Raw genomic sequence first — 25,120 nt, forward strand, 5'->3', positions numbered from 1 at the left:
GGACGCTATTTAAAACTATAATCCTAGAAGCTCAGATAAAATACATACCACAAGTTAGGAAAGGCACAAACAGGCAGAAGAAAAGGCCTGCGTGGTTAACAAACAAAGTAATGGAAGCTGTAAAAGGTAAGAAGGACTCCTTTAAGCGGTGGAAAACCAGTCCAAGTGAGATTAGTAAAAGGGAACACAGGCTGTGGCAAATCAAATGCAAGACTGTGATCAGGCAGGCAAAAAGGGACTATGAGGAGCATATTGCAAAAAACATAAAGACCAACAATAAAACTTTCTTCAAATATATTAGAAGTAGGAAACCAGCCAGGGAGGCAGTGGGGCCCTTGGATGACCATGGGGTAAAAGGATTACTGAAGGAGGATAGGGAAATAGCTGAAAAGCTAAATGAATTTTTTGCCTCCGTCTTCACTGTAGAAGACGAGAACTTTTTGCCCACCCCAGAACCACTAATTTTGGAAGGGGTGTTGAAAGACCTGAGTCAGATTGAGGTGACAAATGAGGAGGTCCTACAACTGATAGACAAATTAAAAACTAATAAGTCACCGGGTCCGGATGGCATACATCCGAGAGTTCTGAAGGAACTCAAAGTTGAACTTGTGGATCTTCTAACAAAAATCTGTAATCTTTCATTGAAATCTGCCTCCATTCCTGAGGACTGGAAGGTAGCAAATGTCACCCCCATCTTTAAAAAAGGTTCCAGAGGAGATCCGGGAAACTACAGGCCAGTCAGTCTGACTTCAATACCGGGAAAGTTGGTAGAAACCATTATCAAGGACAGAATGAGTAGGCACATTGATGAACACGGGTTATTGAGGAAGACTCAGCATGGGTTCTGCAAGGGAAGATCTTGCCTCACTAACCTGTTGCATTTCTTTGAGGGGGTGAACAAACATGTGGACAAAGGAGACCCGATAGATGTTGTTTACCTTGACTTCCAGAAAGCTTTTGATAAAGTTCCTCATCAAAGGCTCCTTAGAAAGCTTGAGAATCATGGAGTAAAAGGACAGGTCCTCTTGTGGATCAAAAACTGGCTGAGTAATAGGAAGCAGAGAGTGAGTATAAATGGGCAGTCTTCGCAGTGGAGGACGGTAAGCAGTGGGGTGCCGCAGGGCTCGGTACTGGGTCCCATGCTTTTTAACTTGTTCATAAATGATTTAGAGTTGGGAGTGAGCAGTGAAGTGGCCAAGTTTGCGGATGACACTAAATTGTTCAGGGTGGTGAGAACCAGAGAGGATTGTGAGGAACTCCAAAGGGATCTGTTGAGGCTGGGTGAGTGGGCGTCAACGTGGCAGATGCGGTTCAATGTGGCCAAGTGCAAAGTAATGCACATTGGGGCTAAGAATCCCAGCTACAAATACAAGTTGATGGGGTGTGAACTGGCAGAGACTGATCAAGAGAGAGATCTTGGGGTCATGATAGATAACTCACTGAAAGTGTCAAGACAGTGTGCGTTTGCAATAAAAAAGGCCAATGCCATGCTGGGAATTATTAGGAAGGGAATTGAAAACAAATCAGCCAGTATCATAATGCCCCTGTATAAATCGATGGTGCGGTCTCATTTGGAGTACTGTGTGCAGTTCTGGTCGCCGCACCTCAAAAAGGATATTATAGCTTTAGAGAAGGTGCAGAGAAGGGCAACTAGAATGATTAAAGGGCTGGAGCACTTTCCCTATGAAGAAAGGTTGAAACGCTTGGGACTCTTTAGCTTGGAGAAACGTCGACTGCGGGGTGACATGATAGAGGTTTACAAGATAATGCATGGAATGGAGAAAGTAGAGAAAGAAGTACTTTTCTCCCTTTCTCACAATACAAGAACTCGTGGGCATTCGATGAAATTGCTGAGCAGACAGGTTAAGACGGATAAAAGGAAGTACTTCTTCACCCAAAGGGTGATTAACATGTGGAATTCACTGCCACAGGAGGTGGTGGCGGCCACAAGTATAGCCACCTTCAAGAGGGGTTTAGATAAAAATATGGAGCACAGGTCCATCAGTGGCTATTAGCCACAGTGTATGGAGCACAGGTCCATCAGTGGCTATTAGCCACAGTGTATGTGTGTATATAACATTTTTTGCCACTGTGTGACACAGAGTGTTGGACTTGATGGGCCGTTGGCCTGATCCAACATGGCTTCTCTTATGTTCTTATGTTCTTATACACCTGCTGATGTTACCTTGGGTCTGCCACAAGTTCTCTCAAGGCTGTTCTGCTCAAGAGAAGTTCTGGGAGAGCTCTCTCAGCCACCACCCCCCCCCGCCACCTCACAGGGTGTCTGTTGAGGGGAAGGGAGGGGAAGGGAAAGGAGATTTGTAAGCCACTTTGAGGCTGCAGTCATACACACCAAATAATGCACTTTCAATCCACTTTCAATGCACTTTCCAACTGGATTTTACTGTGTGAACTGGCAAAATCCAGTTAGAAAGTGCATTATTTAGTGTGTGAGATTGCAGCCTGAGACTCCTTTGGCTAACAAAGGGTGGGCTATAAATTCAATTTCTTTTCCCACCACGACTAAGGATCTCCTACCACAGTCACTTGCCCTTTTCTGCCTGCTTTTATAAAGGAACCTTCCTGAGTCATTTAGGGACAAGTGCAACTCACCAGCCTTCTGAGTCATCCATGCAACTCATCAATTGCCAGTAGCCATTGTGCCTGTAAGGCCTAATCCTGTGGTGACTCAGACTCACGGGCAGAGGTTGACTAGTGTTTGGCTGCCAACTGTGCCCTGTGGGGTTGGTCCTGAACCCCTCTTCAGGCCCACCTTTCCCAGCATTCCAAGGACTCTGAAGTCTCAGGGGATAAGGCTGGCAGTTGCGCCTACAACTTTGGGTCCCGGGCGGTGGCTCTGTGGGTGTGGTGTGCTGACTTCAGCCTAAGACTTCCCATCTTCACCTTTTTTTGTTTGTTTGACTTTTCAAAGACTTTATTATTAGCTCTATTAACATTACAGAACAGACATATGAAGAATTAATGAAGGAACATCCAGTAGAAAATGCTGAGCATATATAAGCGTATTAACTCTTATGTAATATGACTGGAGAACATAAGATAACGATATTGCCAAGAATAAGAGTCTACTTCATGTATCTAGGAGCACTACCCAAAGTAAGATTTTTGTAATATTATTCAAATATTCAAATGTTAACTTGGAAGTACTGTCTGACATCATTCCCAATTTTCAAATTCCATTAAAATAATAATAAAAATAAAAATAATAAAAAATTAATAATAGCAACAATTAATAGTAGCAACAACAGCAACAATAAAAAGTGAAATGAAAGAGAGAGAAGATAAAAATAATACAGAGAATACATATATGAGGTAAGTATATAAAAATATCATTAGCATTAAGTCTGAGTCAAAGACTCAGAGAGAGAGAATTCTTCTATAAGTTGGGTTGCCTGGCAGGATATCTTGAGATGAGATATACTCCATATATGGGAACCATTTTTCTTCAGCAGAAGTAGATTTAGGATAAATGTCCGTCCCCATCTTCACCTGAGGGAACCTCTATCCAGTGGGTCTTCCAGCAGCATCTGAAGGATGGAGCCAGCCTCTTCCATCTCTTTCCCATCCAAGGAAGCAGGGCTTTTTTTTTAGCAGGAATACACAGGAACAAAGTTCTGGCTGGCTTGGTGTCAGGGTGTGTGGCCTTATATGCAAATGAGTTCCTGATGGACTTTTTCTACAAAAAAGCCCTGTGTGAAACAATGGTGATGTCAGGGGGTGTGGCCTAATAGGCAGATGAGTTCCCGCTGGGCTTTTTCAACAAAAAAACCCTGTGTGAAACAATGGTGATGTCATGGGGTGTGGCCTGATATGCAAATGAGCTCCTGTTTGGCTTTTTTCTACAAAAAAAAAAAGCTCTGCCAGGAGGCATTAACAGGCAGACCCACAACACTAATCTCCTTATAGGAGGTCAGGTGAGAAACCAAGCTCTTTGAAGAAGTCCAGTGGGAAGGGTGACTGGGTTGGGGAGAGAGGAGTGACTAAGCCCTAGTTTGGCCCTCCCTTGGGGAAGCATTTCAAAGGCAGGAGAGAGGCAGGGTTGGGGAGAGAGGAGTGACTAAGCCCTAGTTTGGCCCTCCCTTGGGGAAGCATTTAAAAGGCAGGAGAGAGGCAGGGTTGGGGAGAGAGGAGTGACTAAGCCCTAGTTTGGCCCTCCCTTGGGGAAGCATTTCAAAGGCAGGAGAGAGGCAGGGTTGGGGAGAGAGGAGTGACTAAGCCCTAGTTTGGCCCTCCCTTGGGGAAACATTTCAAAGGCAGGAGAGAGGCAGGGTTGGGGAGAGAGGAGTGACTAAGCCCTAGTTTGGCCCTCCCTTGGGGAAGCATTTCAAAGGCAGGAGAGAGGCAGGGTTGGGGAGAGAGGAGTGACTAAGCCCTAGTTTGGCCCTCCCTTGGGGAAGCATTTCAAAGGCAGGAGAGAGGCAGGGTTGGGGAGAGAGGAGTGACTAAGCCCTAGTTTGGCCCTCCCTTGGGGAAGCATTTCAAAGGCAGGAGAGAGGCAGGGTTGGGGAGAGAGGAGTGACTAAGCCCTAGTTTGGCCCTCCCTTGGGGAAACATTTCAAAGGCAGGAGAGAGGCAGGGTTGGGGAGAGAGGAGTGACTAAGCCCTAGTTTGGCCCTCCCTTGGGGAAGCATTTCAAAGGCAGGAGAGAGGCAGGGTTGGGGAGAGAGGAGTGACTAAGCCCTAGTTTGGCCCTCCCTTGGGGAAGCATTTCAAAGGCAGGAGAGAGGCAGGGTTGGGGAGAGAGGAGTGACTAAGCCCTAGTTTGGCCCTCCCTTGGGGAAGCATTTCAAAGGCAGGAGAGAGGCAGGGTTGGGGAGAGAGGAGTGACTAAGCCCTAGTTTGGCCCTCCCTTGGGGAAGCATTTAAAAGGCAGGAGAGAGGCAGGGTTGGGGAGAGAGGAGTGACTAAGCCCTAGTTTGGCCCTCCCTTGGGGAAGCATTTCAAAGGCAGGAGAGAGGCAGGGTTGGGGAGAGAGGAGTGACTAAGCCCTAGTTTGGCCCTCCCTTGGGGAAGCATTTAAAAGGCAGGAGAGAGGCAGGGTTGGGGAGAGAGGAGTGACTAAGCCCTAGTTTGGCCCTCCCTTGGGGAAGCATTTAAAAGGCAGGAGAGAGGCAGGGTTGGGGAGAGAGGAGTGACTAAGCCCTAGTTTGGCCCTCCCTTGGGGAAGCATTTCAAAGGCAGGAGAGAGGCAGGGTTGGGGAGAGAGGAGTGACTAAGCCCTAGTTTGGCCCTCCCTTGGGGAAGCATTTCAAAGGCAGGAGAGAGGCAGGGTTGGGGAGAGAGGAGTGACTAAGCCCTAGTTTGGCCCTCCCTTGGGGAAGCATTTCAAAGGCATACCTCAGAGCAGCAGAGACGAAGAGCCAGACCTATTGTCAAGCCCCTCCGTTTTCTCTACAACTGTTGCTCAAGGCCTTCTGTTCTTTCCTGCTTTATTTCCTGCTTAGCTGGCCTGGCAATCCTGCAGGCTGTTGTTTATTACCCCAGATAGTTCCTGTTGTGTCTGATGTGGCATGTGAGATGTCACCCTCCCTGGCTCTCAGAGTTCTTATCTATTCACAGGTCCCTGGTAGAATGCTTTGCAGTGTAAAATCACTGTCTTATGTTAACCTGGTAACCTTTAGATTTGAATATTGCGGTTTATGTTATCCTATATAGTCAATGTGTAACCTGTATTGCCTCAGTCTTTTCACTGACCATGTCAATGAAGCATCTCCTGTTATTCTAATAAATGCATCTATTTAAAATAACAAAGGATCTCATTCTTGGAATATCGGGGCTTGACACCTATTCTTTGGCAGGTAGGAAGAGGTAATTGGCAGAGCAGAAAGTGGAAATCGGGTGAAGAGAAATCCCCTCCTCTATTACAGGGGTGGAATTCTAGCAGGAGCTTCTTTGCATATTAGGCCACACACCCCTGATGTAGCCAATCCTCTTTTTTGTAAGCTCTTGGAGGATTGGCTACATCAGTGGGGTGTGGCCTAATATGCAAAGGAGCTCCTGCTAGAATTCCACCCCTGCTCTATTCTAAGTCTCTATTCTGGACACTTGACTAAAAACAGCCCTAGAGAATGAGATAGCTTTGGACTCAGACTTAAAGCCAGTGGAACTTGACAATGATCAAATCTCTAATTTCAACAATTTGGTATTTAGAAGTCATCAATGGAATAAAGGACCCATGCTATCCAGAAAAGCTATAGCCTATTGCATTATAAAAAAAGATGGGCAAGAAGCCTGGCAAACTTCACTGATATTTTAACCCCTGAACATTTGAATGCTTCATCTGCATCCACGGATCATACTACTATAAAATACTCTGAAATCAACTACTACTTTAAGAGCCAGCAATTGCCCCCCCCCAGGCGGAATAATGAGACACACACCGGATAGGATTAAAGGGCCACTTTATTAAACTTAACGGCAAGGGCAAAACATGGGGACAGGTCAAGCCAGGGGTCAACCCGACCACCTCCTTGACCTGAAACTGGGCGAGCCCCCAAAGCCCCGGGTATGAGCCAATCCAACGGCTCAGACCCGGCCGGCCCGGCATCATGATCACCGCTCACATGAGCTCCGCCATCCCCACAGACGTGCAGCCTGGGATGCGGACACTCACCACGTGCCGGGATCCACAGACTCCCTGGAGCCAACCTTGGGCCGTACAGCTTACGGTCCCCCAGGGAAGTCATGCGCCAAAATGGCGCGATGCTACGGGAGCTCACCGATCCCCAAAACATAATCCCAAGCACAAACTGCCAGTGACCAACCTATATAACGGCACCACCATTCCAATTGCCAGCACCAAACATCAGCAGTACAGGGTAGGCAAAAACACCCCAGAACTGGCCAATCCTTCCAAGGGCGAAAAATTCCTACCCGGCCCCCAGAAACAGGCGACCAGCCTCTGCCTGAACTGCTTGACAGGCGGGCGGGTGGGCGAGAACAGATTTCAAACTGCGTTGAAGGGGGCGGGAGCGGCCTCTTAAGGCAAGCACCACGCCCCCTCTCCCTAAGGGACGAACCATTTGCCTCGCATCCGCGCGGGGAGGCAATGGGCGGCCCCCAGCCTCAGCGGTCGATGGACCGCTCGGCTGGGAAGGGGCCGAATTAGCTTGTTTAGATACAGAAACAAAGGGATTTTTCCCCCTTTAAGTCTCTTAGAACTTTTTTGCAGTGCATTCTCTAAAAAAGCTTTTTTTAAATTTCCATCCCATAACGAGAAACTATTTTGCAAATTATATACACATGTACTTCAGTAAACTTCTGCCATATGGGTTCTAATTAACTTCAGAAAGGTAAACAAGTTAGAATTATTTATTGTGCACGTACTGAATGTTAGGAAATAAAAACTCTAAATTGCCAGTGGCCAATATGGTAACGCGGTGCTGTTTGTTTTAAAATGTGTCTGCATTTTGAAAATCTCACGCAGCCGGTTATGAAAAGCAATTTTGGTTTGTTAGTTCATATGCAGTTAATCGAGTTTGGGGATGCTATATTGACCCTGGACTGGCTATGGGATATTAATGAAAGCATGTCTGGAATATGGGTCAAACAGTCAAGCATTATTGAGCAAATGCGTAGTTTATTCGTTTAAAATGCACAGGATCAATTCCTTTCCCTGATGAAGGATGCTAGGACTGCCACATGAGCATAATATCAGACCAAAATTTATGCCTAAAGCAACTCTCTGTAACATTTGGCTATAACATTAATCTATAACTGTTTCATACTCTCTGCTTAAAACATTTTAGACCCCTCCTCCCGTTAGTCTGTTTGTACGCCAAAGACGAGAAAGGCAGTTTTATTTTTAAGCACAAAGCACTCCAGAGTTTAAAATAGACTGATGCCCGTGTGAGAAGATGAATTTACAATTCTTTTTCAACCTTTTTGTGTTGTACATGTGGTAACAGGGAACAGATGTATTCTGCTAGAAGAAGCTCTCTAGACCTCCATCCATTTTTTTTTCTGTGAAGTTCTGCACATTTGAGAATTTCTTCCCCATATTTTATGAACATATGAAGCTGCCTTCTACTGAATCAGACCTTTGGTCCATCAAAGTCAGTATTGTCTTCTCAGTCTGGCAGCGGCTCTCCAGGGTCTCAAGCTGAGGTTTTTCACACCTATTTGCCTGGACCCTTTTTTTGAGATGCCAGGGACTGAACCTGGGACCTTCTGCTTACCAAGCAGATGCTCTATCACTGAGCCACTGTCCCTCCCCTGACTCTGGCAGCAGCTCTCCAGGGTCTCAAGCTGAGGTTTTTCACACATATTTGCCTGGATGCTTTTTAGTTGGAGATGCTGGGGATTGAACTGGGACCTTCTGCTTCCCAAGCAGATGCTCTACCACTGAGCCACCATCCTTTCCCAAATTTTAACCTGCATTTTTCTCCCATGGAGGTTCGGGTGGTTCATTTTTGCGGTTTGTTCTCCAGATAGCCTGGTGCCAATTCAATCAATTCCGGGGCAACACTTGAAGTGGATTTGTGGAGACCCCTAGAAACACTCGAAGCAGTTGTCCCTAGTTTGATTGGCAGCTCTGGGAGCCAACCACAGAGCTGCCATTCTGCTCTATGGGAGAAGATTAGATACCAGGATAATACCATACCCTGCTTCACCTTATTTTACTTTGCAGCATGAAGAGAGAATAATTAGTTGTCATCCGAGCAGAAGAATTGTCTTGGGCTGATTTATGGAAGGCTTTGAGGAACTCCTTTGACCCCATACACAGTGGGACAATTTTTTAAACACTTCTCTCTGCTGGGAAGATGTTCCTTGCTGTGGTTTCAGGGACTGAACCTAAATCTAGAGTTGAGCTTTCTTAGGAGCTCCTGCCTTTGCGGGGGCGGGGGGGGCTATACTCAGACATCCCAAATTCAATCTTCACTAACTTGGAGGAGGGGTGGAATAGAGCTTGCTGAAGACTCCCTGTACATTTGTCTTCTATAACTCATGAGGAGGCTGAGCCAAAGGAACCAAATGAACCACATACCAGTTGAGAAAAGGTTGATTTGTAAAAGATTATGGTTCATGCAATCAAATGAACCACAAACCATCATTTCCCCACAAACCATCATTTGTGCCATCCCTAGCTAGGACTCAGCTTCAAGCTCTTAGAGGACCAAAAAGAAAGGTGCCAGATGAAGAACGAAATGCTAAACATACAGCACTTCAGAGTTCATACAAATGGCTTGGGCCAGAGTAAGACAAAAGAACAGAAACACCTTAAGGATTGGATAATGCTGTTGGATAAAAAACCTTTAAGGTTGGAAGCTCATGGGAATTCGGCTGGCACGCATATTTGTATTATGGGAAACACAAGATGGATGGGGTTTTTTTTCTCATCACTACATCAGAAACACTTTATTAAATACTTGGATAAAATATAAGAAATATGGTGATGAGAGGAAGCCGCTTTGGATAGTGCCAGCAGAAGTAATAAAAATAACAGCTGAATCTGAGGAAGGAAGAGTGATGTCATACAGTCAATTGTTAAAGATTCAAGGTGGGAAAGTTGAATTAAAGTCAGCAGAAGAACTAAATAATAAATATGACTGGTTCCAAATGCAACAAATAAAAAGTCTGATGGAAAATGATATGAAATCTGATGGAATTAGACATGAGCAAACAGAATTGGAAAAGGTTTTGCTTGGAGACAATGAAAAATTAATATTAAAAGTATATAAATTATTATTGAAATGGTCTACAGAAGAGGAAGTAGTAAAATCTCAAATGGTTAAATGGGCAATCAATATAAACAGAGAAATCCAAATGGATACTTGGGAGTACCTTTGGAAGAACTTGATGAAGATATCAACATGTCAGAATATCAAGGAGAACTGTTTTAAAATGATGTACAGGTAGTATATGACTCCGAAGAAACTGGCAAAGATGAGTAAAAAGATGTCAGACAGATGTTGGAAATGTAAGCACCATGAAGGTTCTTTTTTTCATATGTGGTGGACCTGTGAAAAAGCAAAAAACTTTTGGCGGATGATACAACAAGAAATTTCTAAAATTTTGGGTTATGACTTCAAGAAAGTGGCAGAGACTTTTCTGCTAGGATTACAAATAGAAAAATTTCCAAAAGAAGATAGGACTTTAATTCGGTATCTGCTCTCAGCTGCTAGGACATTGTATGCGCAGCTGTGGAAACAAGAAAAAATACCAGAGAAATGGGACTGGATTGTGAAAGTTTTATCGTGGAGCGAGATGGATAAATTAACAAGAACTTTGAGAGACTATGATCTGGAAGTGTTTAAAAAGGGGTGGAAGAAATTTAAAAAATATATAGAGTTAGAATGGAATGTAAAAAGACATGGGACAATCTTTTAATATGAATGAGAAGAAAAAGACAGTGTGTTTTGATGGGTTTGGGATACCTTTATATTTGGATTTAAATATATAACTTCGGGGTAAGTCTAATAACGGAGGGAGGGGGGATTGAAAATATCATATGGGTTAGGGATAGAAAAGATATAACTAAACATCGTAACCGTAGGTTATTAATAAATTGTTAAAATACAACATTGGAGGGAGGGGGGATTGAAATGTCATACGGATTAATATTGTCTCTCTCGGCTTGGCTTCGCGAACGAAGATTTAAGAAGGGTGCAATAGTCCACGTCTGCTGCAGGCTCGCTGGTGGCTGACAAGACCAATGCGGGACAGGCAGGTCCGGCCACAGTGGCTGCAGGGAAAAGTCTGATTTAGGGTTGGTGCTGTAGCAGTGCGATTCTTCCTCAATCTCCTTTTGTCCTCAAGACCAGCTATGCGTGCGTTCTCAAAAGAAGAAACAGCCTGGTGGATGGTGTGCCTCCATGCTTTGCGATCTGAGGCTAGGTCAGACCACTGGTGATGGTTGAGATTAATATTGAGATAATTAAGAAATAACTAAGTTGTATAACCATATGATATCAATAAATTGTTAAAACACCAAAAGAACAGAAACACCTTGATAAAATGTCACAATGAATGGGACAGAGATTGGGAAAATCAAGCAGCCCCATGCATAGCATCTAATAGTAATGTCACGTGGATGTAATCAAAACATGGACCACTGTAGCCAATTTTGTATTGTGAGGTTCTGCCACTTATTGACCCAAATGACCAGTTCTCATAATAAGAGAGCAAAAGGTTTATTGGAGTCATATATGAAGCATAGCCTTGTGTTGCAGACAGCAGAAGCCAGGAATAACGAAGCAATACAGTTAAAAAAGATCATAGTCAAAAAAGCACGCACAAAGATTCTCTCACCAACCAAGCACTTGTTCCCACAGAAGTGTCAAGAATGTTTCTTGCCATAAGAACATCCATTTTGAATTCACCTGCTGTAACCATGATGATTTGCTTTGTTGCTTTGTTTAGAAGTCTTGTTGGCTTGCTAATCTAGTGTGTTATGTCTGTAACTCTGCGTAAGTAACTTTCTACCCTGGGAATGTGTGATATGACTAGGTGGTTAAGGTCAGTTGCTTCTCAGGCCCAGAGACTTTTGCTTTTGAGAACACCTGCTTCAGCTAGAACTGATAAGGGGGGGGGATGCTCTCGTTGGTAGGGGGGGGGGAAACACTCTGAGTTTAACTTTGTAATGGCCTCAACACAAAGTTATAACTGGATGTCTGAGCCTAGCGGCTCAGTTTCACCAAAGTGTGTCTTGGAACTGTAACATCTTCATTTGATGAATAAACCTTAGTTGATTACATCATAGAGGTGGTCATTGATGGGAATTGTGCAGCACTTGACAGGAAGGAGGTACTTAGAGTGATTTAAAGCAGGGGTCCCCAACCCCCGGTGCGTGGACCAGTACCGGTCTGGGGCTGTTAGCAACCGGACCAGGAATTGAATAATTATTTCATTATATGGTACAATGATGATGATGATAATGATAATAATAATATATTGGATTTATATCCTGCCCTCCACTCCAAATTTTAGAGTCTCAGAGTGGCTCCCAATCTCTTTTCCCTTCCTCCTTTACAACAGACACCCTGTGAGGTGGGTGAGGCTGAGAGAGCTCTCCCAGAAGCTGCCCTTTCAACGACAACTCTGCGAGAGCTATGGCTAACCTGAGGCCATTCCAGCAGCTGCAAGTGGAGGAGTGGGGAATCAAACCTAGTTCTCCCAGATAAGAGTCTGTACACTTAACCACCACACCAAACTAATAGAAATGAAGTGCACAATTGTATCATCCCGAAACCATGGCCCCCTGCCCCCACCCCATGGTCCGTGGAAAAATTGTCTTTCACAAAACTGGTCCCTCGTGGCAAAAAGGTTGGGGACCGCTGATTTAGAGTATCAAGGTCAACGGCCAGGTTGTCTGTTCCATTGCCAGAGCAATATGATAGCTAGCTAGCCATGTCTGGGACACAATAAATCACAGCATATACTTTCTCCCATACCCTCCTGCACATATCTTAATTGTTAAATAGATTTGTCTTCAAGCAATTGTAGAAAACAAAAGTTACAGAGTTTAAAGTTTAGAATAAGCAATGTTCATGTCTGTAAAAAAACATAGAAAACAGGAATGGTCATATTGACACACAGAGCATTGGTTTTCTTGATGATTTGTATCGGAAAAGTTCTCATTTGTTTTATGGACATACACCCATTGTTTGTTTGAGGATGGCCAGCTATTTGATTACTATGCAAAACTCCAAATACGGACACTGAATTTTATTAACAAGGTACAATTTGCCTCGATAAGCTGAATAGGTTGGAAGGCTTAAAAGCATTCTTCGGATGGAAAGAAAGTACATTTGTGCTTGTTTGTTAAAATTGTTATGTATTGGGATTTTTCTGTTGTCGTTAATACTGCTGTTCAGTGCTCTAGTAATGATACCATGACATTGTTTTCTAATTATATGAACTACTCGGATGTTGTTGCTAAATTTCACTCACATAGGTTTAAAAAAAAAGAAGGAAATATTTAATGATTTATTGATCTGTCGCTCCTCTTTCCAAACCCTACCAACCTGTGGGTGAAGACACAGGAAATAATAGAAAATACACCTTTGATTATCGTCTTGACTACACAGCTAGGGATTTCCCAGGGCCAAGACAGGCATATACTTTGACGCTATCACCACTTCTTTAATTCACCAATTGTAGAAATTATCCTTTAAGAATCTGAAGCGCCACATTTTCTACAAAACTCAAAACATAGATCCTTAGGGTTGCCAAGTCCCCTGCGTTTTCCAGCAATTTGGGAGGAAAAATCTCTATGGTACCGTATTGTACCATAGTGTTTTCCCTTCCAAATGACTCAAGTGTCCGGTAAAAACATAGAGTTTCCCTGGAAATGCCTAGTGTGGCTGCCACGTGCCGTCACTGGTGCAATGTCATCACTTCCGGGTGACGTCATCATGCTGACGATGTTGGGAGAGGTTCCCCCCGCCGGCCCAATGTGGGTTGGCCAGTTGGGAACCTCCCAGGCAGGGAAACCCCCGCTCAAACCGGAGACTTGGCAGCCCTATAGACCCTGCCCCCCTATTTTAAAATAGCCATGTCATTCCTTTCCCTGAGCTAACAGTCCTGTTAAAGACAAGAATATTTCTAGCTCAACACTGTACGGTTTTTTTTTTTTAAATAACCACCCAGTGACGTAAAAGACCACCTCTCCCAGTATGACTACCTGTGACTTTGTTCTGCTGCATGAGGGCTTTTGGTGGTGCCTGCTCCTTGATTCACTTGTTTGAGCATGACAAGGGCGAGGGCCTTTTCCATCATGGCCTTGGCTTGGTAGAATGCTGTGAGGTAGGCTTGCCAATCCCCAGGTCCCAGTGGGGTTCCCCCCACTTTTGCAGGCTCCTTTCCTCCCCCAGTCAGCTGGCTGGTGGGCAGAAGCCCCGCCCCCCACAGCCACCATGTGCCTTTCCACCTCAGAAGGCTTAGGAGACTTGATAAGGGCTTGGTTTTTTGAAAGGTGTGTGTGCCTTTAAAGCTTTGGACCTAGGCTGAATGGGGGTGGGGTGAGCCTGCAAGAACAACGTGGCTGTTGGGAGGAATGAAAGGGGCCCCCTCCCTCTGTTTGTTTTCCAGCCCCTCCAGGACTTGTTTGTCCAATAAAATAGAGAGAGCCTCCGGTTCCCCTGTGTTAGCCTGAAGAATTTGGTTGAGTATACAGCATTCAACAACTCTCATGGTGAGTAAATCACCCCAGTGTGTGCTTCCAAAACTGTGTTTATTTAAACTGCTTTTGTGTGTGTGTGTGTGTGTGAGAGAGAGAGAGAGAGAGAGATTGCCAGCTGCAGGGAGATAAGGGAATTAAGACAGTATTCAGAGGAACTGCACTGCTGTTGTTTGCTGAGCAGTCGGGTTAAAACTGATAAAAGGAAGTACTTCTTCACCCAAAGGGTGATTAACATGTGGAATTCACTGCCACAGGAGGTGGTGGTGGCTACAAGCATAGACAGCTTCAAGAGGGGGTTAGATAAAAATATGAAGCAGAGGTCCATCAGTGGCTATTAGCCACAGTGTGTATATATATGTGTGTGTGTGTATATAATTTTTTTGGCCACTGTGTGACACAGAGTGTTGGACTGGATGGGCCATTGGCCTGATCCAACATGGCTTCTCTTATGTTCTTATGTTTATTTTATTTTATTTTAGGGAATGGGAAAGTCTCCTGGCTCTGCCCCCAAGGTCCCTAGGTATTTTCTGAGTTAGACTTGTCAACCCTACTCTGAGGACACTCATTCCTTAGGACAGGGGTGGCCAACTGTAGTTCTCCAGATTTTTTTTGCCTACAACTTCCATCAGCCTCAGCCATTGGCCATGCTGGCTGGGGCTGATGGGAGCTGTAGGCAAAAAACATCTGGAGAGCTACCGTTGGCCACCCCTGCCTTAGGGCATGAAAGCCAGAGTTATTCCACCAAGCATTCTACCAATGCAATTTGGTGGACTCTTACTATCACAACTGTTGATTTTTATTCCAAAAGTATTAGTTTGCAGTGTGTTTTTAATTGGATGTTATTGAAATCATGGTTTTAGCATTGCTCTTGAAGCATTCTGTCATTAGCTGCACCAAAACCCATTCTGGGGCGGGGGGTAAAATCTAAATGAATAAATACACAATCAAAATGCAGATTTTATGAAGGACCCTCGCAAACACAACAGTCTGACATTTGGTCCTAGAAATCTGCAACGCAGCTGCCTCCACTTCTTCTGGTAGGCTTCACGTTTTCAACAGACAACAACAACAACAACAACAAAACAAATTAAGAAGAAGGCAATATTCAAAATTAAAACCACAGCAACTTAATCGGAGGTGTATTAAACAGATGAATCTTATGGCCAGTGAATAAAATCGCTTAATATGATCTGAAATTGCATGCCACTAAGAAAGAGTAAGAAAACGGGGGGGGGGGGGGACTCAAAGTCACAAAATGGAAGATCAAACATGAGGTTTCATGAACCAGAGAGGATTTTAATGACAAAAGAAAAGCAAAAAAAGCAAATGCCTGGAAGTTAAAAATGGAAGATAAACAGAAGCCAGAAAATGTATGCATTTCTGAGTTCAGAAGGAATTTTATAATAAATAATAATAGATTTTATTTGTATCCCTCCCTCCCCGCATAAGCGGCTCAGGGCGGCTAACAGCATTCTATACATTTACATTAATGGATAAAAACTTTAAATTTAACAATTAAAAGATTAAACATATAAAAACCAGTTAGTATATTTAAAATACATAATTTAAGTTAATTTAAATTTATCTTTATCTGGCAGCGATAGTGATATTCTGACGCTGGTTCTGCCAGTTTAAGTAGTTCCATAGTAATGTAGATGGCGGATTCCTCATTCACAGCAATTTGAATGGGAAATTGGAAAAGGCAAGTCATGTGAAGGAATCCAAAGCAATCTTCTTTGTGCAAGAGAAAGAATAAGATGTAGGGCAAATGCAGGCCCGGCACTAGGAGTCCTGGTGGCCCTAGGCCGAGGCCTGTTCCCCTGCCCTCCTGGAAGTGACATCATTGGGCTGTGCGCACTTCGCACGAGTGCTCAGCCCGGCCCTCCCCTGCTTCAAAGGGAGCCGGCCAGCTCCCTTTGAAGCAGAGGCGGGCCAGCCTGAGTGCTTGCAAGAAGCGTCATTGGCTGCGTGCGCTTCAGGCGCAGGGAGACAGGCGGCAGTGGGCATGGGGAAGCAGCAGTGGTCACAGAGAGACAGAGGGCAGCGGGCGTGGGGAGACAGAGGGCAGCGGGCACAGGGAGACGGACGGTAGTGGGGGGAGATGGAGGGCAGTAGGAGTTGGGGCACCTTATCGCACCCTAGGTCAAGTGGCACCCAAGGGGGCTGCCTAATTGGCCCACTCTCACACGTCGGCCCTGCAGGCAAAATACAAAATAGAAAAACAAGAGGCTTAAAAACAGGGTTCTGAAGGACAAATAAAAGGGGATAGATCCAGGTGAGCAGCCGTGTTGGTCTGAAGTAGGGTTGCCAAGTCCAATTCAAGAAATATCTGGGGACTTTGGGGGTGGAACCAGGAGACTTTGGGGGTGGAGCCAGGAGATATTAGGGGTGGAGCCAAGATCAAGGCTGTGGCAAGCATAATTGAACTCCATAGGGAGTTCTGGCTATCACATTTCAAGGGACGGCACACCTTTTCAATTCCTTCCTTCCATAGGAAATAATGAAGGATAGGGGCACCTTCTTTTGGGGCTCATAGAATTGGACCCCCTGGTCCAATCGTTTTGAAACTTGGGGGGTATTTTCGGGAGAGGCACTAGATGCTATACTGAAAATGTGGTGCCTCTACCCCAAAAAACAGCCCCCCCAGAGACCTAGATACCCATGGATCAATTATCCATGATTTTCTATGGGAATAAATCTCTATAGGGAATAATAGAGTTCCCAGCAGACATTTCCCTCCCCTCCCCTTGCTTTCTGACAACCTTGAAGCGGGGGGAGGGCCTCCAAACCAAGGGATCCCCTGCCCCCACCTGGGGATTGGCAACCCTAGTCTGAAGCAGTAGAATAAAGCAAGAGTCAATTTGCAGCTTTAAGAGCAACAAAGCTTTTGTGTGTTCTAAGTGTGCTTAGAGCACATGAAAGCCTACATTCTGAATAAAACTTTGTTGCTCTTAAAGATAAGGAGGATTGCGATAATCCACGCAAGACCAAAATGGAGGAATACTCCAAAATTGTGGAGTGGACTCAACAGACAGGAAAGAACACTTTTTGTTGATGTTTTCTCAACAGAAAAAGGGACTCCCCGATGAACAGATGTCACGAGAGATGGAGAGGAACCAACTCAACCCCAACGTCTTCAGATTAAGAGGAGGAATTTTGAGGGAAGGGCAATATTGAAGAAATGTGGGATGCGGTTCAGTGAAAACTAAGTACACTTGAGGTCCACTGATGAGGATGATGAAGAAGAAGATGATAAAGATAATGAAGAAGATGAAGGTGAAGATGATGATGATGACGAAGAAGATAACCTCCAGTTCCAGGAATAACTTCAACAAATTTAAGAGTAGAACCCAAGGAATAAAGAGAAAGTGCAAGTGTGATGTAGTGTTAACAGTCTTGGGAGACCTGTGTTCAAGTCCTCACTGTGCCATGAAGATGATTGGATGACCTTGGGTGAGTCACTCTGTCTCAGTCTGACCCATTTCGCAGGTGTGTTGTAAGGATAATGTGGGAGGAATGGGGAGGAGACATGCACACCACTCTGAGCTCCAGATCTAGCTAAAGTGTTTGTTCACTGGGATGCATTTGGGATAGTAGGGATGCCAGCCTCCAGGTGGGACTTGGGGATCCCCTGGGATTACAACTGATCTGCACATTACAGAAATGATTCCCTCTGGAGAAAACAGATGCTTTGGTGGGGTGGGTGGGGGAACTCTATGGACAGAACGCCATAGAGTTCCCCCACCCACCCCACCAAAGCATCCGTCTCAGTCTTCTATAGGCTCTGCCCCCAAATCTCCAGGAGTTCCTCAACCTGGATGTGGCAACCCAACCCCTCACCATAGCCTGTTTGGTGGGGCACAGAGATACACTTTTTGTTTGGCGGGGGGGGGGGCAAGGGACTGTAGGGCTGCCAATAGCCATCAATCTGAAGGGTTATTTTTTTTAAATAGCGCTTGATTGGTTTGGAAGAAGAAGAAGAAAAAGAAGATGATAATGACGAAAAAGAAGATGATGGTGGTGATGATAAAGATGATGAAGATGAAAATGATGATGAAGAAGAAGATGATGATGATGATGGGTTTTTGTGTTTTCTCTAATACAACTGTGACCCCAGGTTGTTGTTTACTGCCTGGTAGCTGGCAGTTCTACAGGCTCAAAGTCATCTAGCAAGCTTCATGAGGAGGGGAAGTGGGGAATCAAACCCACTTCTTCAGATTAGAGTCCACCACTCTTAACCAGGACGCAATGCTGACTCTCAGCAAGGGGGAGCAGTTAGCGGAACTCAATCGGGCTGTGTGGAAAACATGTGCAGAGAGCCAATTGTGTTGTGCTGCGTCGTAGGTACAGCGTAAAGCGAAACCCCCTGCCGAACACCCACCCATCAATGAACTCTTAAACCTGTCGTTGAGAACACAATCAGTTCTCTGTTCATCATGACTGGTGAACAGGAAGCAAGCCAAACCAGTGACCTTCCATATTTGGGACAGCAGCTGTATCTTCATAAACTGTAGGGGGAAAACAACACTCAAAACTCTTCCAATCTCTTCTTTGCTCCTTTGAGATGGTGGGAAAACATACAGCAATCATGTTTGCCCAGGTCCCCCCCTTAATGGTACTCTTTTCTTCTGCAAGGCTCTTGCAGAATGCTGCTCCCTTGTATTTGCATAATCATTGTCTGGTAAGCTATTCAGAAAAGGAATTTAATTCGGTAGCTGCCCAAATTCCAGTGGGAACCAAACACTTCATTCTCTTAAGTGCTTTTAGAAGTACAGAAGCTCTGTTCACAATGATGTCTGTTGAATCCTATTCCCATGGTCATGACACTGCAAATGTTGTCTTTTCTTGCAACTAGGAAATATCACAAATGGGGGACTTACAAGGCTTTGCTGGAGGCATATCATTTCCCCTCCACCATTATTTCCTCCTTCCTTTCCATGAAAGCCCCCACAACCTCTCCCCTTTTCCGACTGCATTCTCACCCACCAGAAAACCCACCTTTATTTGCCTTAGTCTTCAGTTTTCCCTCCTTCTCTCACCCTGGTGGCCCTAGCCCTGGTCCAGTTGTGTGGTGGGAACCTGAAAGGACTCATGGGAGGTATTTCTATTCCCCCTATAGCAACCCTCCACACATAATTTCCTCTTTCCCTCCTCCTGGAAGTCCCATATCCTCCCCATTCAGCTTTTCTTTTCTCCTTCCCAGCCATCAACCAACTTACCTGAGGAGAGCCAGTTTGGTGTAGTGGTTAAGTGTGCGGACTCTTATCTGGGAGAACCGGGTTTGATTCCCCACTCCTCCACTTGCACCTGCTGGAATGGCCTGGGGTCAACCATAGCTCTGGCAGAGGTTGTCCTTGAAAGGGCAGCTGCTGTGAGAGCCCTCTCCAGCCCCACCCACCTCACAGGGTGTCTGTTGTGGGGGTGGAAGGTAAAGGAGATTGTGAGCCACTCTGAGACTCTTTGGAGTGGAGGGTGGGATATAATAATAATAACAATAACAATAATAATAATAATAATAATAATAATAATAAATTTTATTTATATCCCGCCCTCCCCGCCTAGGCGGCTCAGGGCGGCTAACAACAATTCAACATTAACATAAATAGATAAAACATTGAATTTAACAATTAAAGTTAAACATATAAAAACCAGTTAGTTAAGTTAAGTTAAGTTAAGTTAAGTTAAGTTAAGTTCCCCCAATAAATCCAATATCATTATCTTCTTCTTCTTCTTCTTCTTCTTCTTCTTCTTCTTCTTCTTCTTCTTCTTCTTCTTATCTGCCACCCATCCTTAGCTATATTTATTAATTCATTTATACCCCGTTTCTGCCACAACAGGAACCCAAAGCAGCTCACATCTTTCTCCTCTCCTCCATTTTACCCTCACAATCGCCCTGTGAGGTAGGTTAGGATGAGAATGTCTGACATATCCCAGGTCAGCCAGTGACCACCGTGGCAGAGTAGTGATTCAAACCGGGTCTCCTAGATTCTAGTCAAATACTCTAACACAGCACCACATTCGCTTTTGTGGGGTGGCTGCATGTTGAACAGTAGTAAGCAGCCATGGTTGAGAAAGTCATGCAAGACATGTGGTAGCAAGCAGCTTGGTAGCTGCTGGTGGGCCTGGCCCAGCATATTTTAGCCTCAAAGGCTAAAACAGGCCAAGCAAGGACCCTGTCTCATTCTTTTAGTGACAGAAACCAAGGCTTGAAGACTGGCAATACCATAATGGTTGCCAAACGCTGAGAGCATTTTTTTTTCTTAAAGCTATACATGTGCCTACTAGCATTGGGGAGGGGGAGTTAAATCTCCAATGTTTCTTTTTTATTATTTTATTTTTTGCATCTCAAGTTGGCAGAAAGATCTGTCTTGTCCGTCTATGGCTCCACTCTCCAGATTTAAATGTTTACAGATGCAGCCGTGTTGCGAATTAGATATATTTGACGCTGTTAATTGTGCTTTGCAGAGGCTGCCAAGCTATTCGGCCTAGAAGTTAGTCTGAAGAAGACAGAAGTTCTCCACCAGCCTGCACCCCAGGAAGATTATCACCCTCCCTGCATCACTGTGGGTGAATCAGTTCTGAAGACAGTCCAGCAGTTCAGCTACCTGGGGTGCATCATCTCCTCAGATGCTAAGATCGACAAGGAGATCGACAACAGGCTGGCAAAGGCAAACCGTGCCTTTGGCCGACTGCACAAAAGAGTGTGGAGCAACAAGCATCTGAAAAAAGGCACAAAGATCAATGTTTACAAAGCGGTTGTGATGACAACCCTCATCTACGGCTCCGAATCGTGGGTTTTATACCGTCATCACCTGCGACTCCTTGAGCGCTTTCATCAGCGCTGCCTTCGCACCATCCTCAACATCCACTGGAGTGACTTTGTGACCAACACTGAAGTTCTCAAGCGGGCAGAGGTTACCAGCATCGAGGCACTGCTGTTGAAGGCGCAGCTGCGCTGGGCAGGGCATATTTCTAGGATGGAAAACCACCGCCTTCCCAAGATTGCCCTGTATGGCGAACTCTCCACCGGCCATCGAAATAGAGGGGCACCAAAGAAGAGGTACAAGGACTCCTTGAAGAAATCCCTTGGCACCTGTCGCATCAACCATCACCAGTGGTCTGACCTAGCCTCAGATCGCAAAGCATGGAGGCACACCATCCACCAGGCTGTCTCTTCTTTTGAGAACGCACGCATAGCTGGTCTTGAGGACAAAAGGAGATTGAGGAAGAATCGCACTGCTACAGCACCAACCCTAAATCAGACTTTTCCCTGCAGCCACTGTGGCCGGACCTGCCTGTCCCGCATTGGTCTTGTCAGCCACCAGCGAGCCTGCAGCAGACGTGGACTATTGCACCCTTCTTAAATCTTCGTTCGCGAAGCCAAGCCGAGAGAGAGAGAGAGAGGAATTGTGATGTTCAAAAACTGGTTTAGCATTGTGTGCTTGAGATACAACTTTAACATGTATTCTAAAGGATAATTCAGTGCTGATATCCAGTATTGCTGTCACTATAAAACCACTCTCCTGAGAAATAGCTCCGTAATGTGTTTGTAATGCTTGTGCTTACTCCAATGGGGATAATTTTTAAAGAGACTAGGCTATATGGACTCTCATCATGCCCAGAACACCCATCTATAGTTGTCCAAGTATTCAAATAGTGCCAGACCATAGAGTAAAATGTTGGTAGGGGGAGCAGTTTGGGGAGGGGAGTGACTTCAGTAGGGACAGAATGCCATAAAGTCTACCTTCCAAAGCATCCATCATCTTTAGGTGAACTAATTGCTGTTTCATGAAGATCATATGAAATCAATGCTCCCTCGAAGCTGTGGAGTCTTGTAAGCAAACCACCCCGTAAAAAGTCTGCCGTGAAAACGTTGTGAAAGCAACGTCACCCCAGAGTCAGAAACGACTGGCGCTTGCACAGGGGACCTTTCCTCTCCTTAGCATTCTCAGCTTTTTACCTTGCAGCACATGACTGTTAATGCATCTAGAATCAGGTATCGTTCATTGTTGACTGCCAGTGTATAGCAAGCCAAGCACATAGTCAAAGGGTGGCCAAACTGCAGCTCAGGAGCCACATGTGGCTCTTTCACACATATTGTGCAGCTCTTGAAGCCCCCACCATCCTGTCAGCCAGCTTGGAGAAGACTTCTCCAAGCCAAGCCAGATGGCAGCTTGGAGAATGCATTTATAGTTAAAGTTGTTTTTTTCTACCTCTCCTTCCTTCCTTCCTTCCTTCCTTCCTTCCTTCCTTCCTTCCTTCCTTCCTTCCTTCCTTCCTTCCTTCCTTCCTTCCTTCCTTCCTTCCTTCCTTCCTTCCTTCCTTCCTTCCTTCCTTCCTTCCTTCCTTCCGGCTCTCAAACATCTATTCTATTCTATTCTATTCTATTCTATTCTATTCTATTCTATTCTATTCTATTCTATTCTATTCTATTCTATTCTATTCTATTCTATTCTATTCTATTCTATTCTATTCTATTCTATTCTATTCTATTCTATTCTATTCCATTCCATTCCATTCCATTCCATTCCATTCCATTCCATTCTTATGTTAAGCAAGTCTAGCCACCCCAGACATAGTTCATTTATGACTAGTAGTACACTGGCTTCGGTGGCTTGCCATATTAGGAAATACTTGCATTAAACTTCTTGGCTAGAAAAAAAGTAGATACGTCAAATTTCAAAGAAATATTGAAACAATGGGGAAAATATTTACCCCCCTCCCCTTTTTTTCTGGAAAATGGATGTGTGGGAGAAAATTGAAATATATGTGGTATTTATTTATTTACTTATTTATTTTGGTGAGCCTAAAACAATTCTACTGTTTTAACAACACAAAACACATTGTTTACTTAGCATTTAAAATAGCATCAATGAGAATATTTACAGATTATTTTTAAAAAATAAATGCATGCCTTAGTTTTCTTTTGGCAAAATGAAAATGCATCCAATCCTTAAGCAAGGCAAAACTGCCAACTACCATACCTTACACTCTCAGGGGCAGGGCTTTTTTGGTAGAAAAAGCCCAGCACAAACTCATTTGCATAATAGGCCACACCCTAACACCAAGCCAGCCAGAACTGCTTTCCTGTGCATTCCTGCTTTTAACAGAACAGAACAACCTGCTCATGGCACTTTTTCCAAAATAGAAAAAAAAAAAAAACACGTTTCTTCAGTATTGTTTCTAGTGCTGCCTAAGATTTTTTTAAAAAATTTCATGCAGAAAAATTGAGATAAGTCCTTGCGGGGAGGGAACAGGAAAAAAAGATGGGTTTTTTCCCCCCTATTTTTTTTTCTGGATTCCAGCTGGTTTTGTACTTTCTGTTTAGACATGTCGCTATCACACATAATAAGCCTTTGAGATTCAATGTCATAAGAAAAACATAAGAGAAGCCCTGTTGGATCAGGCCAATGGCCCATCCAGTCCAACACTCTGTGTCACATAAAAACATAAGAGAAGCCATGTTGGATCAGGCCACTGGCCCATCCAGTCCAACACTCTGGGTCACAGAAGAACATAAGAGAAGCCCTGTTGGATCAGGCCAATGGCCCATCCAGTCCAACACTCTGTGTCACAGAAGAACATAAGAGAAGCCCTGTTGGATCAGGCCAATGGCCCATCCAGTCCAAAACTGTGTCACATAAGAACATAAGAGAAGCCCTGTTGGATCAGGCCAATGGCCCATCCAGTCCAACACTCTGTGTCACATAAAAACATAAGAGAAGCCCTGTTGGATCAGGCCAATGGCCCATCCAGTCCAACACTCTGGGTCACAGAAGAACATAAGAGAAGCCCTGTTGGATCAGGCCAATGGCCCATCCAGTCCAACACTCTGTGTCACAGAAGAACATAAGAGAAGCCCTGTTGGATCAGGCCAATGGCCCATCCAGTCCAAAACTGTGTCACATAAGAACATAAGAGAAGCCCTGTTGGATCAGGCCAATGGCCCATCCAGTCCAACACTCTGCGTCACATAAGAACATAAGAGAAGCCATGTTGGATCAGGCCAGTGGCCTATCCAGTCCAACACTCTGTGTCACATAAGAAGAAGAAGATGATGATGATATTGGATTTATATCCCGCCGTCCACTCCGAAGAGTCTCAGAGCGGCTCACAATCTCCTTTACCTTTTTACCCCACAACAGACACCCTGTGAGGTGGGTGGGGCTGGAGAGGGCTCTCACAGCAGCTGCCCTTTCAAGGACAACCTCTGCCAGAGCTATGGCTGACCCAAGGCCATGCTAGCAGGTGCAAGTGGAGGAGTGAGAACATAAGAGGAGCCATGTTGGATCAGGCCAATGGCCCATCCAGTCCAACACTCTGTGTCACATAAGAACATAAGAGAAGCCATGTTGGATCAGGCCAATGGCCCATCCAGTCCAACACTTTGTGTCACATAAGAATATAAGAGAAGCCATGTTGGATCAGGCCAATGGCCCATCCAGTCCAACACTTTGTGTCACACAGTGGCCAAAAAACCAGGAGCTGTCAGGAGGTTTTCCAGTGTGGCCAGGACACTAAAAGCCCTCCCACTGTTGCCTCCCCCCACAAGCACCCAGACAGAGTTCCATTCCAGCAGCTGCAAGTGGAGGAGTGTTGAATCAAACCCGGTTCTCCCATATAAAGGATATGGCAGAATGTGATGTGAAGGATGTCTGCCTGAGACCTTGGAGAGCTGCTTTCAGTCTGAGTAGACAATCCTGACTTCGATGGACCCAAGGGTCTGATTCAGTAGAAGGCAGCTTCATGTGCTTGTGTGATAGAATAAGGAAGCTGCTATGTCAAGCAAAATGATCTTGCTTGGCACGATTCAATCCCTGTGCCAGGGGTCGCTTCCTCCAATCTATATATTCCAGAATGTGTCTAGAGCACTCGATTCTCCTGTAACACTCCATCATTGATATTTACAAACAGCTCCCTCTGAAAGCCCCTGCAGGCCTTTGGAACAGAAGGTGGTTAGTGCAACATTTCGACATC

This window comes from Heteronotia binoei, chromosome 7 (assembly GCF_032191835.1).
Source record: "Heteronotia binoei isolate CCM8104 ecotype False Entrance Well chromosome 7, APGP_CSIRO_Hbin_v1, whole genome shotgun sequence".
Classification (NCBI taxonomy): domain Eukaryota; kingdom Metazoa; phylum Chordata; class Lepidosauria; order Squamata; family Gekkonidae; genus Heteronotia; species Heteronotia binoei.